The 19513-nt window shown below is 42.6% G+C and overlaps 1 long non-coding RNA gene across 1 annotated transcript; it reads right to left on the minus strand.

Annotated features, from left to right (window-relative positions):
* Positions 1 to 389: 389 nt before the first annotated feature.
* On the minus strand, positions 390 to 19508 carry Gm42073. Its single transcript, XR_879809.3, has 3 exons — positions 14594 to 19508; positions 11375 to 11470; positions 390 to 490 (listed from the first exon to the last, which is right to left on the minus strand). It is a non-coding gene; the product is annotated as a predicted gene, 42073 (long non-coding RNA).
* Between the last annotated feature and the right edge of the window lie 5 nt (positions 19509 to 19513).

Consider the following 19513-nt stretch of genomic DNA (forward strand, 5'->3'; position numbering starts at 1 on the left):
ATGTCTTAGTCTCTTTCAGGCTGATGACACAGAATGCCGCAGGCTAGGTTCATAATAAACCGGAATTTGTCTCATGAAGATTTCAAAGTCCAAAATCAAAGAGCTCCATCTGGCAAGGACCCTCTTGCTGTATCATAACTCAGTGGAAGGCATAACCATCACCTGGTTGGGAAGCCAGACAGGGCTGGACTGGCTTTTTTATGTATTTATGTACTTATAGATTTATGTATTTGTTTATGAACTGGTTTTTATGATAAACCCAATCCATCAATAAAAGCATTAGTCAATCCATGAAGGTAGCGACTTCTTGAGATCAGCTCTCCTCTCACAGGTTCTTGCTCTGAGCCCTGTAGCTTTTGCCATTTCGTTTTCAAGGCACGGGCTTTAGCAGACATGTTGGAACCATAGCAAGATAGCGAAAGTGTCATCAGTTGCATGTACCAGGGTATGAGAACAATTTGACTTTTGACATGATGGCCAAGAAAAGCGCCTGAAAAGCAAGGGTACAGTTTATTGCAGAAGGTCAAGCCAGTGCCTTCTCCATTGAGAAACGTTTCCTGTGATCTGTCTTATTGGGCTCATTTAATGGTACAGACATTAGAACGAAGGGCCTCCACCATGCTAGTCCAGAGCATTATCTACCACTGAGCTATGCCAGCTCTTCCAGTCACCCTGTTTCCTGGTACAGGGAACAAGCTGTCTTACATGTTTGTTTCTTATCCACACAGGCAACTTCTTACCCCTATTCAGTCCTCTGTTGCCTAAAGGAATGGCTCAGTCAGAGTAAAGCAGAGAACAGAATGTCTGATTATTGGCTTTTGAGTCTCAGAAGCAAGGCAGTGAATTTAAGAAGATATTATGGTTCAAACCAAGCTTCCTGGTCTTCTTCAACCAATGAAGTTAAATTCTTCTGTACTGAATGACTGCAAATACAGGAGAGGAAAGTAAGCCTGTCAGGGCAGCCTGAAAGAATTCTGTTAGTCAGTGTTGTGACTTGACTATAAAACACACCCAAAGGCTCATGTGTCCCAATAGGTGATTCCAACTGGTGGTACTTTGGGAAGACTGTAGAAACTTTAGGAGGTAGAGCCTTGTTGGAGGAAGTAGTTCACTAGGGGTGGGACTTACGGCTTTGTAGCCCTGCTCCACTTCCGGTTCAATCTGTACTTCCCACTTGCAGAGGCAATGTGACCAGCCAGGCTTCAGTTCCCGCCATTATCTTCCCATACCTGCTGCCTCATCTTTTTCCCACCATGTTAAATTCTATTCCTTTGGAGCTGTAAGCCAAATAAACCCTTTCTTCCTTAGGTTTATTTATCACATCAACAAGGAAACCTCAACGATAGTCAGCCTTCGACTGTGGCAAATGCCAAAGATAATTTTAAGACAAAAGGATTATCTTGGCTCATAATTTTCGTTGATTTCTGCCCATGATTGGTTGACCTGGTTGCTTTTGAGTCTGCGATGAGGGGAAATAGCTTGATGGCAGCGCATAGCAAACTCTCCACATTATGTCAAAGAGCAAACTCATCATCTCCTTTGGAGGATACACTCTAAATGACCAAAAGTCTCACACTAGACCCCACACCTTGGGTGCTAGAGAGATGGCTCAGGGGTTAAGAGCACTGATTATTCTTCCAGAGGACCTGGGTTCAAATCCCAGCACCCACATGACAGCTCACATATGTCTGTAACTCCAGGATCTGACATTCTCACACAGAAATACAGGCAAAACACCAATACACATAGACCCCACACCTTAAGCTTTCCATCTCCCCGTGGTGTCACTCTGGGGAACAAACCTTTAGCACTTGAGTTTTTAGGGGACAGTTGGATCCAAACTGTAGCAAATCTCTATCATAATAGGGCAAATGGAGCTGTGCAGTTGTCCACCAGGTAAAGTGCCTTTTGTGTAAGCATGAAGACCTATTCAAAACTGACATAATGCCATGTAACTCAGGTACTGACTGAACAGAGATGGGTAGCTCCTGAAACTCACTGGCCAACCTAGCCATGTCAATAAGCTGTAGCTGCAATGGGCACTCCTGCCTCACCGTGAAGCAGTCACTATGAAGCAGTCACTGAAGTTAGAGCAGCGACGAGAGTTGCTTTCAGTCTCCATTGGATAAGCTTTGTTTTGTAAAGAATGTTGATTAATGCAGAGGGTTATGGTTGCTCAGAGTGCTGAGAATAAGTGCACAGCCCTAAACAAGACGACTGTAGTATCCCCTCTAAGGGTCGGCCTTATGAGTCAGAATATCCAAGTAAACTAGGCTTGGACTTTTAAGCTTAGAAAATTCGGGGTAATAAACATGTGGTATTTAAACCATAAGTGTGTGGTGTGATGGCTAGTTTTATGTCTACTTGACAATAGCTCGACATTTGAGAGGAGGAAACCTCACTTAGGAAAATGCCTTCATAAGAGCTGGCTGTAGGCAGGCAAGCTGGTAGGACATTTTCCTTATTAGGGATTGATGGGGGAATCCTATTGTCAGAGGGTCCACTCCTGGCATGGTGGTCCTCTATGGCCTCTATGGCCTCTGTGCCAGCTCCTGCTTCCAGGTTCCTGCCCAATTTGAGTTTCTGTCTTGGTTTCCTTCAATAGACTGTAACTTGGGATATTATAAGCCAAATAAACTCTTTCCTCCCTAAGTTACTTTTGATCATGGGGTTTTATCACAGCAATAGTAACATTAACTAAGACATTTGGGAATAGAAATGTGTAAGGATGTTAAGATCTTGACATTTATGCATGGAATACCCTGGTGACTTCATTCCAAAGCCCATGTTTCCCAGGGATATACCGTTCCCTCCTGTTCACAAATAGTACTTTCACGGTTGCTTTTGGTCCCAGCTGAACTCTAACACACAGCTCAGCTGAGTTCCCCAGATCAGTCATACAAAAGGAGTTTCTCTGGCTTGAATCACACAGCAGAATATTGGGGGGGGGGAGAGACAGGGTTTCTCTGTATAGCTCTGGCTGTCCTGGGACTCATTTTGTAGACCAGGCTGGCCTCGAACTCAGAAATCCGCCTGCCTCTGCCTCCTGAGTGCTGGGATTAAAGGCATGCGCCACCACGCCCGGCGCAGAGCATTTTTTTTTTCATGTGTATAGAGCTACTGGGAGAACAGTAACCATGTGGGTTCATCTTGGGCATATGTAAGACATGAAATGCCTAAGAGACATGTGACTCTCCCTACAATTGCTGCACACACAGAGGATGTGAGCTAGTGGTTCCCTGGTGACCTGGGTGACAGCAGGGCAACTATGTTTCACTTCCCACTTGTTGCTAGATGGCATCAGCTTTTTATTTCATGCAACAGCCAACATTATTTTTTATTAATCATTTTATTCATTTACATTTCAAATGATATTCCATTTCCTGGTTACCCCTCCACAAAGCCCCCATCTCATCCCTCCTCTCACACCTCCCCTTTGCCTCTATGTGGGTGCTCTTCCACTCAAAGGAAAGACAGGGACAAAAAAAAAAAAAATGGAGCAGAAATTGAAGGAAATGTTATCCAGAGACTTAAGGATCCATCCCATCTGCAGACACCAAGCACCAACACTATTGCAGATGCTAAGAAGTGCTTGCTGACAGGACCCTAGTGTGGCTGTTCCCTGAGAGGTTCTACCAGCACCTGACCAATATAGATGCAGATACTCACAGGCAGTCAACCATAGGACTGAGCCCAGGGACCCCAATGGAAGAGCTAGGGGAAGGACTGAAGGAGCTGAAGGGGATTGCAACCCCATAGGAAGAACAATATCAACTAACCTGACCACCCAGAGCTCCTAGGGACGAAACCACCAACCAAAGAGTATACAAGGAGGGATCCATGGCTCCAGATACATATGTAGCAGAGGATAGCCTTATATGACATCAGCGGGAGGGGAGAGAGACTTGATGCCACAGCATAGGGGGATGCTAGAGTGGTGAGGCAGGAGTGTCATCAGTTTTAACACCTCCCATTGTCCTAGGAACCAGAATGGAGGACAGTCATGTAGTCTCCAGCTCCTAGAACTCTAGGAGCATCCCTGTAAGAGAAATGTTGGGCCATTTAGATACGGCACTGTGCATGCCTACACTCCTTTTACAAAGGCATTTTAAATGATGTGAATCGATTTACTATAACACTAAGAGCAGAAGGTCTTTAAGGTCTGGATGAAAGCACCCACCATGCATTACAGAGCTCTGAGAACGCAGCGGTACATCCAACACCAATACCCGGAATTTGGAATTTTCTTCTTTTATAATAAGCCGTCATGAAAATATTTTTATCATTTCAAGACATCTCCCTGAGAGGGTAAATTGAAAAATCAAGGAGTATAATATCAACTAACCAGACCACCCAGAGCTCCTGGGGACTAAACCACCAACCAAAGAGTATACAAGGAGGGATCCATGGCTCCAGATACATGTATGGAACACAGGGAGTGGGAACATAACAGGGTGGACATAATGCATCAGCTGAGCTTGTCATTGCTCTCATCACAGTCGGAAGCATTTAAAGAAGTTCAGTGGTAAACACACAATAATGTGAAACTAGTGTGGCTTGTATGTCACATGGTCATGTGCTCAAAGCCAAAGACGCTTGCTGCCCAAGCTTGGTGTGTTCAGTTTGATCCCCAGAACCTACAAAAAACAGCAAGGCATAAACTAACTCCACAAAGTTTGTCTCTGGTGTCCATAATTGCATATGTGTCCAAACACATGAATCATACACACACACACACACACACACACACACCACCACCAACAACAACAGCAATAACAACAACAACAAACAATAATAAAAAACCAGGCTAATATTAATTCAGCTCACTTTGTCAAGATCTACCAAGTTTGGGACTTTGCTGTATATTTGTGGAAATACAAAGAAATAGACATAGTGTCCAACTTTGGGAGGATATTCAAGCACAGAGAGTGTGGTAGTTAATACTGACAATCTGACAGGATCTAGATTCACCTCAGAAACAAACTTCTGGACATGTCTGTGATGGATTCTCTGAATTAGGTTCATTGGGTTAATTAGGTGGCACCATTCCCTTGGCAGAGGAGAAAACACAGACTGAACGAGACCGTGCCTTGCCCTCTGCTTGCTAACACCATGGGCACAATGTGGGCAGCTGCCTCAAGCTCCTGTCACACACTTTCCTGCCATGAAGGAGCAGGTCCTCTGGAGCTGAGCACCAAAATGAACCCCTTCCTCCTGAAGTCTTTGTTCATCACAGTGATGAGCCAAGCAACCCGTGCAGCGCCACTAAGACCCATCTGATTGGTTTCTTCTACTTGCCATTTGCAGAATTTATTTAAAAGAAAATATCACAGATGCAAAGCCTAACGTGGTGTTTAGAAGTATCAGGGCTGGTGAGATGGCTCAGTGGGTAAGAGCACTGACTGCTCTTCTGAAAGTCCTAAGTTCAAATCCCAGCAACCACATGGTAGCTTATAACCACCCATAATGAGATCTGATGCCCTCTTTTGGTGCATCTGAAGACAGGTACAGTGTACTTATGAATAATAATAAATAAATCTTTTTTTAAAAAAAAGTTAAGTATCTGTATCTGAGAAAAGAATGAATGATTTAATTAAATCTCTAAGAAGCTCAGCAATCTAACACCAAATCTCATGGAGACTTTCTCACACAGTAATTATGACATATACACATACATAAAATAAATATTTTTGATGTCTTAGATCAAACATATAGTTGCTGATATTCTAAATGTTTGTGGGGAGTTCTACATGTGGTTTGGAAATACTACCACATGCTTGTGTGTGGTATATGTGCTTGTTAAAAGGTGTGTGAGTGGGCTGGAGAGATGGCTCAGCAGTTAAAAGCACTCACTGCTCTTCTGAAGATCCTGAGTTCAAAACCCAGCAACCACGTGGTGGCTCACAACTATCTGTAGTGAGATCTGATGCCCTCTTCTGGGGTGTCTGAAGACAGCTACGGCGTACTTACATATAATAAATAAATAAATATATATATATCTTTTTTTAAAGGATGTGTGTGTGCAGTGTGTGTACCTGGATGTGTGCATGTGTACTTGTGTGTGCATGGGTGGGTGTGGGTGTTGAGACTGAATGTTGACATCGGATGTTTTTACTTAAACACCCTCCGCCTTTATTTTTTGAGAAGAATCTCTTGCTGAATTTCATGCACATACATTTGGATAAGCAGGCTGGCCAAATGAGCTCTAAGGATCCAACCACATAAAAACATTAGTAACTACAGGTGGCTATTATTTAAAATGACAAGGAAAGTTTGATTTTATCATAAGAATAATCAACTAGTTACAGTTGGCAATAAGAAAACAAAGACTGATGTTCACATTAGTGCTAACTTGGAACATTATAATTAGAGAAATAAAATATCGAAAGTCTTCAGATATAGTAAAGAAATGCCACATATGAACCAGTATAATGTTTCAGTGGGTAGAAGCACTGGCAGCCAAGCATGATGTCCTAAATGTGAGCACTGTGGCACACATAGTAAGAAGACAGAACACTCAAAGGTTGCCTCTGCATTTCACATGTGTGCAAGTGCACATGCGGGCTCACAGTGCACACTCATGCACTCACACACCCAGGCATACAAAAAAATAAATAAATGTAGCAAAAAGAGCTTACACTCATGTCAAAAAAAAAAAACTCAATAAAGGAGAACATGTCAGAGAGAGACATGCAAAGATTCTGCTGCTTTTAAAGGTCAGATTGTCTTCAACTTCCACTTTTTTTTTTTTTCTTTTTTTTTTTTTTCCATTTTTTATTAGGTATTTAGCTCATTTACATTTCCAATGCTATACCAAAAGTCCCCCTTACCCACCCACCCCCACTCCCCTACCCACCCACTCCCCCCCTTTGGCCCTGGCGTTCCCCTGTACCGGGGCACACAAAGTCTGCGTGTCCAATGGGCCTCTCTTTCCAGTGATGGCCGACTAGGCCATCTTTTGATACATATGCAGCTAGAGTCAAGAGCTCAGGGGTACTGGTTAGTTCATAATTCAACTTCCACTTTTAAGCTCTATAACTGAAAAGATTTTAAATACCTACTGGTTGTAAGGAGTTCTGTGGGGAGCCTTTTGGTGTGCTGCTTGGCATGAGTCTGGCATTGGCCAAGGACAAGAAAGTGGGCTCAAGTATTTTGGTCATTATGACAAACTCTTTTAAACAACTGTCACAGGAGTAATCACAGGTCTTTGCTTACTGCCTTGTTAGTTCCTTATTGTACTACTCGCCCTTAAGACTTGCATGTAATTAAAATGGTATGAAAGCAGGCTGGGAAAATTAAATTTGCCTTCGGTTTCAAAATGGACAGCTACAATGTTATCTAACTGTTTGTTTGTTTTTTTTTCCTTTTTATTCCTCACTCCCAAGCTGGAGAACCTGTTGACTGAGCAGGACTTGGTCAGAGGTTTTTTTGTTTTGTTTTGTTTTGTTTTCCAATTATTTAAGAATCACTGTAATAAAATAAGGATTGTCTAATTTGCTCCTGAGATATTCCTCTGACATTTGGCTCTTTAAGATAAGATAATGCTGTGTTCCTGTCGGTAGCCAATGAGGCCTGATGCTGCCATTTAGTTGTGCTTTCAAAGAATAGTACCTTTTATATTGCGTGTATGTGTGTGTGTGTGTGTGTGTGTGTGTGTGTGTGTGTGTGTGTGTGCACCACAGCCTGCATGTGAAGGAGAACTTGTGAGAGTAGGTTCTCTTCTCTTATCATGGGGACCCTGGTGATCAAACTCATGGTGGCAGGCTTGCAGCAGGTGCTGGTACTCAATTGGTTCCCTGGATGAACAGTATGATCTCTCTCTCTCTCTCTCTCTCTCTCTCTCTCTCTGCTCTCTGCTGTGTGGGTGTGGGTGTTGTGTGTGTATACCCCTGGCTGTTCTGGAACTAACTATGTAGACCAGGCTGGCCTCAGACGCACAGAGATCTGCATCCCAAGTATTGGGACTAAAGGTCTGCCCACCATGATGGGTCTTATTGCTACTTTTTAAAAACTATTATATTTTGTGTGGCTTCATAATTTTAATGACATGAAGATGGCCCATTCTTGTGACTAGATCTTATCAGTACACACGGGTATAAAGAAAAAAGCCTGGAAGGATGTGGCTATAGAGCACTACCCTCTGCACAAAGCCTCTACAGTCTTCACTCCACCACCTGTGCCTGCCTGAAAGAAACCATGAAGATGAAGCTTGTGGACTGGACATTGTCTCATGGATGGAGCAGGTGAGGAGATTCTAGCTAATCCTCTGTCTTAGTTAGGGTGTCCATTGCTGTGTAGAGACACCATGACCAAAGCAACTCCTATATTGGGACATTTACTTGGGGCTAGCTTACAGATTCAGAGGTTTAGTCCGTTATCATTAAGGCAGGAATCATGGCAGACATGTGGCTGGAGAAGGAGCTGAGAGTTCTAGATCTTAATCAGAAGGGAGCTAGGAGCAGACTGTCCTCAGGAAGCTAGGAGGAGGATCTCAAAGCCCACCCCCACAGTGACACACTTCCTCCAAGGCAACACCTACTCTAACAAGACCATGCCTTCAAATAGTGACACTCCAGAGGGCAAGCATATTCAAACCTCTCAGCCATTTGTATGCAATTCTGCTCCACAAAAGGTTTCAGGAAGTGATGGAGTATATATAGGGAGAAATGTGTGAGATCCACGTATGTAGCCATGTGGAAGCCAACATTTATGATGGGTAAAAGTCTTCTAGTGCAGCTGTGTTCAGTTCTCCCATGAGCCCATAGTAATCTCTCATGGAAGCTCTGTAGGTATGTTCAATAAAACTATTGGTTCTCCACATCAAACTTTGGTGTAATCTTACTTTAGCTGTTGTTGGGACTATATGAGGAATGGATAGATATTGTCTAGGTTCCCCAAGGGAGGAATTCTCACAACACATGTACACCACACTGCTAATCCTGATCACAATGCAACTTCATGGTTGTAACTTTGGGATGTGAGAGTAGATGTATTTTTTTAAAACACATTTATTCTAAACAAATAAAATAGGCCATAAAATAAAGATAATCATATTTAATATTAACAATTTGAAGGACCAATATGCTGCAAGATAAGCTCATCAGAAAACACACAGACACTCTGGAAGCTTAATAGAAAGTCAATATTGCTGGCCAGCAGATGGAGCAGGAACTTGCCCAAACTTCACCATTCTTTGTCTTTCATGCACAAAAAACACATCCTGGTCAACACACTTTGATTAGCAAGAACAGTTAGTGAGAAGCAAAACCACAGAAGCCAAAAGGCAAGATTAGTACACTTAGGGACTTTTTCCTGGATCGTGGAACTATGGATTAGGTCTCTAATGGATTTGGTTTTTATTCCTGTTTTGGCAGATGCTGGGGCCTATGCGCTGGGCTCTAAAATGAAAAGGGTGCCTACAGCATGGAATCAGTTGTGCTAAGGTCCGAGGGCCTGTTACAAATACATAGTATTTCAAAGCAGTGCTTTATAATGTTCAGGACTTCAAAGTGAAGAACCCTGGGGGAGCTTTAGAAGCAAGGCCATATGTGACTCTGTGATCTACCAATCCTAGAAGCAGATCATAAAACCCTCACTTCAGAGGAACCCTGCCCTACACTCAAGGGCAAGGAATATTACATGGAGAGGCGCTTCGGGAAATATTTAAAAAGGAACCCACCAACTCCTGCGCTCCTGCCACCTGCCACCACTGCCACCAACTCTCTGGAACTAGAGAGTGGAAGCCAACATTTATGATGGGTAAAAGTCTTCTAGTGCAGCTGTGTTCAGTTCTCCCATGAGCCCATAGTAATCTCTCATGGAAGCTCTGTAGGTATGTTCAATAAAACCATTGGTTCTCCACATCAAACTTTGGTGTAATCTTACTTTAGCTGTTGTTGGGACTATATGAGGAATGGATAGATATTGTCTAGGTTTTTTTATTGTCTAGGTATTTTTATTTTTTTATTGATACATAAATCTGATTGGTTAATTAAGCTTTAAGAATTTTGATTTTACCAGGTTACTGGGTATTATGATAGGCAACCGCGGGTTGCCATTAAGTTATTGGGCTTAATAACTTAATGGCGGTTCCATTAAGTTATTGGGATGTAGGATCTCCGACTACACAGGTTTATGGCTGAGGAAGAAGTAGTGGCGCCAGGAACAAGCAAACAAGAGCTGGGTATACAGCAGTGGGGCACAGTTGGGGGCAGTGGGGTAAGGGAGACAAGGTTCCAGCCAGTCCAGAGAAATGGATATCATAAATGTTGGCTTTTTAAGGTGAATTTGAACAAACAGGGCTTACCCCAGTTCATTTCCATTAGATTGTAGCTTACCACTTTCCTTCTGTTTTGTTTTTGTTTTTCAAGACAGGGTTTCTCTGTGTAACAGCCCTGACTGTTCTGGAACTCTCCTTGTAGACCAGGCTAGCCTCAAACTTACAGACCTGCCAGCCTCTGCCTCCTGAGTCCTGAGATTAAGGTGTATGCCACCACACCCAGCTTCATATTTACCTCTTATCCAGTTGGGTTTCTATGGAGTTGTTCATTTGGTCTTTTTTTTTTTTCATATATTTTTTCTGAGTCATTGGGTCTTTGCCGCAGGCTATCCCTTTTGGGTCTCCTATCTGCGTGGAACGGGTCTCTGATTGCAGGTGAACAAGGAGTCAGCGAGAATTGACAGACAGACACAAGAGAGTGTGCTGGATCTGAATGTAATTTGTCAAATTGAGCATCAAACTTTTTATACAGAAGAAAATAGGGAAGTTGGGTGACACACCGGCAAGGTACAAAGAGGTTACTGGATTCTTACACAAAACAGAAGAATGCAAACACGGAAGGACTGGCTGGAACCAACTGGGATAAAATTCAATGTTAACAACTGGGATCAAAAACAGCTCCACCTAAGGTCCACTTAATCTTAGAAGCCAGGGTCAAGGGATTCGTGCCCTTGCCATAGTTCCTACTCTAGTCTATTGAATAGTCCACCTTCCCTCTAGGCCATTGCAAATTCTTGTGTATGGGTGTAACTCAGCTATCTATAGTTCTAAATGTCTACTCTGTTTCCTTCTTAGGTCACAAACTTCCTTCTTCGTAGATAATGGTAAATTCCTGCATAGGGCAGTGATTTAGCTATCAATGCCCAAGGTCGGATCAGGGTCTGCCTAGAATCTAATAGCTATATGTCAAAAAATTAATCCTTAGGAGCACTTAAAATAAAGCAATATTAAGGGAAAGCACACAGATCTGTTTACCAACTAAAGCAAGGACATTGGAGCATTCTTTATACAGGATGCCACGATTCCAGGAGACTAAGTTTCCATGAACTTTCCACTGAGGACAGCACCCAGGTTTTCGGGGCCTGTCGCACTTACCACTACTGGAGTGGATGTAGCAGTTCCCCCTGTTTTTTATTTCTTAGACGAAGTTCCAGAATGTCCCGCCTCATGGTAGCTACAGATCTCAGAACTCTAAAGATGAGTGAAAACATAATGATTACTAATAAAATAATGCCAGTAATAATAACAAGCAAGATTATATATTGAACCCAGTCCAAGGGATTCAATGGATGTAGCAGGTCTTTATTTCTGAAAGTTCCTGGGCTGTGTAAAATGTGGTTAAAATACATTCATTTACACTCATAAAGTCTCACCAGCATGATTTGCCTAAACATGATCTGAACAAGGGCAACACCAGAAGACATGTTAACATATATGACAGAAAGCCCAGGAAGCCTCAGCCATAATGGGGAGCTACAGGAAACGAAGGGATGCTGGGAGTGGGAGAAATAGTCTTCCTCAGGGAAGAACATACCACATGGTTAGCCAATAACAGATGGTCAGCCCTGAAAATATACGTTAGTAACATTATTAAGACTGAGCAGATTGTACGTGTGTGTGTGTGTGTGTGTGTGTGTGCACGTGTGTGTGTGTGTGTGTGTGTGTGTGTGTGTGTAAAATGACAATACATGAATAAAGAGGCTATGATTTTGAAAGATAGCAAGATGGTATCTGACAGGGTTTGGAGGAAAGGAAGGAAAGAAGGAAATGATGTAATTATATTAAAACCTCAAAGCAAACGTAAATGTTTAAATACATCTTAAAATAAATACATAAACGTGTTATGCTTTTAGTTCTGCTAACTTGTCTTTTGTTACAGAAGGGCAAGCCTGGACTCATCGTGCACGATGAGTGAGCAAAAGGTATTAGATTTTTACCCCTACGAGATCTTTATAACCTTAGGTCTGCTGGGCACTCATGAATCTGTAATCTTAGTACACAGCAGGGCTGAGACAGCAGTAGCAGCCTGAGCTACACAGTGAGATCCTGTCTCGAAAAGAAAGCACTTGCTAGTTACTCTCCCCATTATCATAATCTCATAACTAACAGGAAACGATTTAAAGAGGACAGGTTTTATATTGGCTCATAGGTCTTCAGGATCCAGCCCATCATGATAGGCAGGGATGGTGGTAGGAAGAAGAGCTAGCTGGCCAGTCACATAGCATCAGCAGGTCAAAAACAGAAACTTGGTGGAGCTAAGAAACCTCAGGGCCTACTGTCAGTGTTCCACTTCCTCCAGATAGCATCCACCTCAAGGCCTGTCTGAGGCTGGAAACCAAATGTTCCTCCTCGTGTACCGAGGGGACACATCCACGTGCTTCACATTCAAAGTAAAACAAGAACCATGCCTCACATTGACTGGATAGATTCTCTAAAACAATTATATGCTTTATTTTCTTAAGCAATGAGCCAGCTAAGGGATAATAAAAGAGTAACTGTGGATTATAGAGATGCCTCGGCAGTTAGCAGCACATATTGTTCTTGCAAAGGACCCAGGTTCAGTTCTAAGTACCCGTTCAGAGGCTCATAACCATCCCTAAACGCAGTTCCAGAGGATTTGATGCCTTCCTGGTTTCCACTGTCTCCTATGTGTACATGATGTATATACATACGTACGTACATACATACATACATACATACAGGCAAACACTCATACACACAAAATAAATATGAAGAAATCTTCCTAAAAAGAAACATCTACATTCTTTTGAAAATATTACAATTTTTTTCAAATTGTGCACTGCACTGTCCTCCCTCCCTTCCCCTCCTTTGGACATTTCAACTTATTTTTTATATTTGCTTTGACTGAAATGTCCTAAATCTTGTAGTAGAGTATGCCCTGAAGGACCTGATTGTAATGAAGCACCTTTCTGTCTATTTGTAAGAGTGCTGAAGAGAGGTGCTGAAGAGAGGGGCCTTGGGAATTGGGAGTCAGCAAGATTAAGGGACACACCATAGCACTCATTAAAGTCTAGGGAGGAGGCGACAATAAAAGCCATGAGAAAGAACACACACATAATGCTGTGTGAACTGACCACTTGTTCTCAGCTGCTCATGTATGACACACGGAGAGGGGTGCCCTGGCTACAGCAATTCCATTGGAAGAGATAACAGGGGGCTTCTTCCTGCATTCGCTCTGCTGCATGATGCATAGGCCACGGACATGCATGGACACTTGATGTCAGAACTCTGGACAGAGAGTGGATAGAAGTTACAGATGGCAATGAGACTTGGATACACTGAGCTTGCTGCCCTGCACACTGACTCTGTGACGGCTGAGAAACATGGGAGGGCAGTGTCCCCATGTGCGTGCATAGCTGCTTGCTCCTGTAGCAGGATCTCAACGTCTTCTTCCCACTGAATACTTGGCACCTCCGTTCATCATGATCGCTCAATAGTAATTGGGAAATTAAATAATAGAATGAAGAAATGCACTTTCCTCTGAATACAATCTGTAGTCCCAGGACTGGCCCTAGCCTTTTACTTCTAGATGAAAAAAAAAAAAATCATATCCTTTAAAAAAAACGATACCCTCAATCAAGCCCAAAGCCTTACACATGTTGGTCAAGAATGCCACACCTGATCTAAGCCCCAGCTTGGTCATGAACTTTCTAGTGTTCAAATCTGATTTCTACATAAGAACCAGAAAGATTTTTATTTTATTTTAAAGATTTTATTTCTTTTATTTTCATACAATATACTTTGATCATATTCTTCCCCTCCCAACTCCTTCCTGATCGTTCCTACCTACCCCATTCCATATTCTTTTCTCTCTCTCTCAAAAGAAAAAAAAGACACTAAAAAACAAAAATCAAAGCAGACAAACAAACAAAAGACAGAACCAGTAAAACAAAAATATTAAAACAAGACGAAAATACCCAATAAAAATGCATGGAGTCTGTTTGGGTTCAACAACTACTTCTGAGCATGGCCCTGACTCCACAATGTGGTTGATATACTCAGTGACTCCACAGTGTGGTTGATATACCCAGTGACTCCACAATGTGGTTGATATACCCAGTGACAGTCCACTGGAGAAAACTGATTTTTCCTATGGTATCAATCACAATAGCTTCTGGGTTAGGAGTGGGACCCTGTGTCCATTTCCCTTCTCAGTGCTGGGACTTTGTCTGGTTTGAACTTGGGCAGGTTTTAAACATATTGTCAGAGTCTCCATGAGTTCGGAATCATTTTTAGAAGCTACCTTTTTAAAGGTTTACTTTGATTTCATGTGTGTGTTCTGTGTTCACCTACATGTGAGTATGTGCCCATGAGGCAGGGAGCCTGCCGAGACCAGAAGCACTGGATCCCCTAGAGCTGGTAGTCATGAGCCACCCAAGGAGGATGCTGGGAAATGAACACAGGTCCTTTACAAGAGCAATACATGCTTTTAACTGCTAAGCCATCTTGTCAAGCTTCAGATGATTATTTTTCTAAAAACAAAACAGATAATAAAGGTGATCACTTTGATTGTTATACAGCTTGCAAATATTCTAAGAGTCACAGAATCACACTTCAAATGGGGAGATTTCCTAGTGTAGAAATTCTATCCATGTAAGACTGTAAACATAGAAACAAATAAAAACCATTGACATTCCCACATTTGACAATGGACCCTCCTATGCCCCTTAATGTTCACCAGACTGCTTTCCATGACCTGCAGAATTATATTATTAATTATACCCTTTCTGTGAATTTTCCTACCTCTCCCACCACTTTTATCTCACTAGACCCTAAATCTGGCAACTTGATCCTGCCTGCAGGTTTGTCATGTCTTCCCACTGTAATCATGTCAATAAATCCTAAATAACAGCTCTTACTCAGATCTCTGTGCAAATGTCATTAGGCCTTGAATACAGTTCCATGGACCCATGGAAGATGCATTTGGTGAAGGCCTGGTCCTCCATATGTTAGGTTAGTGTTGTTGACAAGCAAGACCTATAACCAGTAGGGCTCAGAGGAAGGCCTTCAAGTCCACTAGTAGTATGCTCTTGAAAAGCATCATGGGAAGCCGCTTTCTCTGGCTTCCTGCTTTGACAGTGTGAACTCTTCTGACCTAGTCTTATCGCTGTTGCCCACAGTAGTGTGATAGAATCAGGAAGACCTAGCCATGGGCTGGACCCACGGACATTCAGTCTCTCAAACTGTGAATTAAATAAACTTCTTAACAAATAGCCTGTCTCAGAGCCCCAGCTTTACCTCTGTTGCTGTGATTAAACATCCTGGCAAAAGCAATTATAAGGGAGAGACAGTTTATCTGGCCACCGTTCCAGGTTACAACTCACCATCATGGGGAAACCAATATGAGAACATGAAGCAGCTGGTCACACCATAGTCAAGAGCAGAGAGATAATGAATACACATATGTCTGTTCATGCTTAGACAACCACCAGCCTAACTCCCACTACACATAACTAGTCAGGCCTGAACCCCAGGGAACAGTGTCAAGTGGGTCTTCCTACATCAATCAACAGTGAGCAACCCACCTCAGACAAGCCTACAGGCCAACCTCATCAGGACAATCCCTCACTGAGACTCTTCCAGGTGATTCGAGAGTGTATCAAGTTGATAAATAAAGCTATAGAGATGGAAAAATGGCTCAGAGACAAGAACACATACTGCTCTTGCAGAAGACTCATATTTGGTTCTTAACACCCATGTCGAGCAGGTCACAATTCCAAGGGACTCCAATGCCAAGGAATCAGATGTCCTCTTCTGGCTTCCCCGGTCATCTGGATTCTGATGCACACATCTTCAAGCACACATGCATGCATGCATACATGCACACACATCAAAATATAACACATTTTAAGCCTCTTAGAAAACCAAGGTAATATCTGCAAGGTATATGCCTAATCAGTTTCTTTCCTTTCAAAGGTACACCCTTGGTGATGAGAATTCCGAGACTAATATGGCTTGTGTGGGGATGTAGGTCAGGGGTAAAGAGAGGCCCACAGTTCCAGCCATAGCACTGAAAACTATAAAGAATGCACAGCTCACTTACAGACAGGTGGCTTATACTGCACCTAACACCTGACTTCATACCAGCCTTTGCTCAAAATCACTAGAGCCTATGTTGCCCCATTTGATCTTTGCCACAGCCAATGGGGAAGGCAGAACAGTTTCCTTTTTGGTGCTCTGTAAGGAGGAAAGACAAAAGCATGGCTGAGGTCACTTGCCCAAGGACCTCCTTCCTGACTCAACACTTGCAGTTTCTTCTCAAAGCCTTAGAGGGGAAACCACAGCCAGAAGCAGAGAGAGGAGACCCCAGAACAGCTAACATTACATACTCATGTCAAAAGGAGGAGTAAGAGTAGATGGCAGAAGAGGTGAAGGGGAAAAAGGAGGAAGGACAACTACTATTGAAAGGCGTTTAAGTTTCGTGAGGAGCTCTGTTGTTATTTTGTTGGACAGATCTCGATACTACCGTATTCTACAGAAGACCTCACTCTCATTTCTAGTCATGCATGCCTAGCTTTCAGGTCTGAGAGTGGCCTGCCCTTTCTCTTCTAATGTCATGATCCATCCTAAGTCTTAGATCAATCAAAGAATCTCCAAGGGGTTCTAAGTTCAAAATGCTTGACATTCACACTAAGACCCACATGATTCCCCAAAACTATTCTAAAACTTAGACTTTTACATAAATAGCTAAGCATTTACTCTCCAAGGCACCTCTTAAGTTTTTGATGTACAAATACTTTAGTAGAAACTTGTATTATAACAATCTGTATCATAAAATAGTTCTGTTGATGACTTTGTGGGAGAAAATTCCACATAGACTTATTCACCATTCATGGTTAAGTCAGTGCTCTGTCGCTGTGACAAAGTACCTGAGATAAACAACTGGGTATCTGGAAGGGTAACTGGAGGTGTCAGCAAATGGCCAGTTGATTGTACTGTCTCTCCGTATTTGACAGAGATATGCTGGAGAATGCTGCTTACCTGTGTAGGCAGGAGGCAGAGTTCGTGTCTTACAGCAAAACCCAGCTTCCGTATCTAGCAACCTATGGCTTCCTTTATTTATTAGGTCAGTACCCTTAGAGTCTGCCACACCCACTCCAGTCAACTCTGTATGACAGGCCTAAAGGCTTGGATGCAGTCCCAAGGCAAAGAGTTTCACAGAAACTTAGCCTCCTGGAACCTTGGCATTCCCATAGTAAGAATGCTCCAAATTTGTCCCTGTGATCGTGTGGAGGGTCTTGCATGCTTTCTTGCATATTTTACTGGATAGGAGTTAGAAATCTCAGGGCAAGCTTAGCGAAGTATACATTACAGTCTTCATTACAGTCAGGTATGGCAGAATACATTGTGTATTAGAAGAAAGTCGGTGAGTTCTTCTGACAAATGGAGATTCCCTACAGATACTTAAAAGAGCAGCCAAATTACTCCCAAATGCAAGAATTTACCATGGCCTAGGAAGAAGGAGGGTTGTGGTTTAAGGAAGAACTACAGTACTGCATTATTCATGAAAAGGTCTGCTAGAGCAGAACCCCCTGGTGCAAGCTTTCACAGGGCTCAGAGGAATAGCATAAATTGTGACTAGGGTGTGAAATCCTCACCTGGCCCCTTCATTAGCTGACTCTAGATAGGGCTGATCTTATCTCAATTGTAAACACTGCCTGGTTCCTGACAGTCTTTTGTATGCATTTCTCTGTTTTGTGTCAGATAGCTTCAATGTACCTTGGCTGTTGTGTTACCTAACTTCTTTGTTTTCTTCTGTAATGTTTAAGTCTGATGCTCACTTTGACAAATTACAAATTACACCCTTTTCTCCAACTCCTGCGCACCTGTACTGGGACTCTGATTCTCCCACAGAATTGAGGGGCTGACTGAGGCAGGAGGCCGGTTGCTTTCTCAAGGCCCTGCCTCTGAGCACCGGGGTCCAAGTGTTCAACACATGAGTTTTGGGGAAAAAGTTTTGAGAATCATAATAGTATTTTACTAGTATTAATTACAATTAAATGATACTAAGCATTTTTTACAGCTTTTCTAGTCTCTTGCCTCTGTGTAGCTCTACCCCAACAGATGACAACTAGTTCACTTTCCATAATTGAACATGCTTCAGTTGCTTGCTATTTACCTGCTTGTTCGCCTATAGGGGAATAATAGGTACTACTACATATAGATACAAAGAATTCAATATCCCAGTGTTTGCTAATGCAAACTTAAAGGGCTCCTGGATCTCAAACCACTCTCTGAATGTAAGATTTCAAGATGGTATATAGTCATTAGACTAAATGTACACCCCTAAATATCAATTATTTTAATCTTGGAATTATGCCTGGCAAAAGTAAGATTTATGAGATATACCTTTGAACTGTCAACTGTGTGTCACAGAAAGAAGTCTTAAGAGTTAGAAGGTATAAAGGGTCTCATACAATGTGAAATTATTAATTACACAAAGCTCAAGATCCCAAATGGCCTCAGTGGTTAGTAACATACTGGCTCCAAACTTTGGTTGGAGTGCCACCTACTGGTGGGAGATGTAAAACCCCACCTGGCTAAATGTGGTTTCACGTCTGTTAAGAATGTGTTTGTTCTTTCCTGACCCAGGTTAATTAATAACTTATCCTTCATGTGCAGCTCACTGTGAAGTATGAAGCCCTTCTCTGTTACTATTTGGAACAATAAACTGTCATCACACATGGAAAATGAAACTAACCTTAAATGTTCTCTCTAGTCTAGAACCGGGGAGATGGCAGGGCCTGCATATAAACATGAGGACCTACCTGTGTTCAGATCACTGGCACTCACAGGAGCTAGAGGTCCTTCAGTGAGTAGAATGCTAGCCATCTGCGTACTAAAGATGAGAGGTCAGATCCCTAGCACCTACACACAAGACAGATGGCAAAGTCTGTAATCCCAGCACTCAGGGGATAGAGACAGGTAAATTGGCTTAGATTTTTTTCTATCTGATTCATCAAGAGACCCTGCCTCAAGTAAAGTAGAGAGCTATCAAAGGAAGTGTCCAATGTCAACCTCTAGCCCCCATGTGCACCCACACATCCACATGAGGAAAAAGCCAAACAATACAAAATGAGCCTAGCATCCTGCACTGGGGATGCGCACAGGACTGAGCCAGTCCTGGGGAGGCAGATCCTGGTGTATCAGTAAGAGCAACTGAAAAGGACAAAGGCAATGCATACATGAATAAACACGTAAACATTCTATTGG

Source organism: Mus musculus, chromosome 11 (genome assembly GCF_000001635.26).
Source record: "Mus musculus strain C57BL/6J chromosome 11, GRCm38.p6 C57BL/6J".
In the NCBI taxonomy this organism is placed as follows: Eukaryota; Metazoa; Chordata; class Mammalia; order Rodentia; family Muridae; genus Mus; species Mus musculus.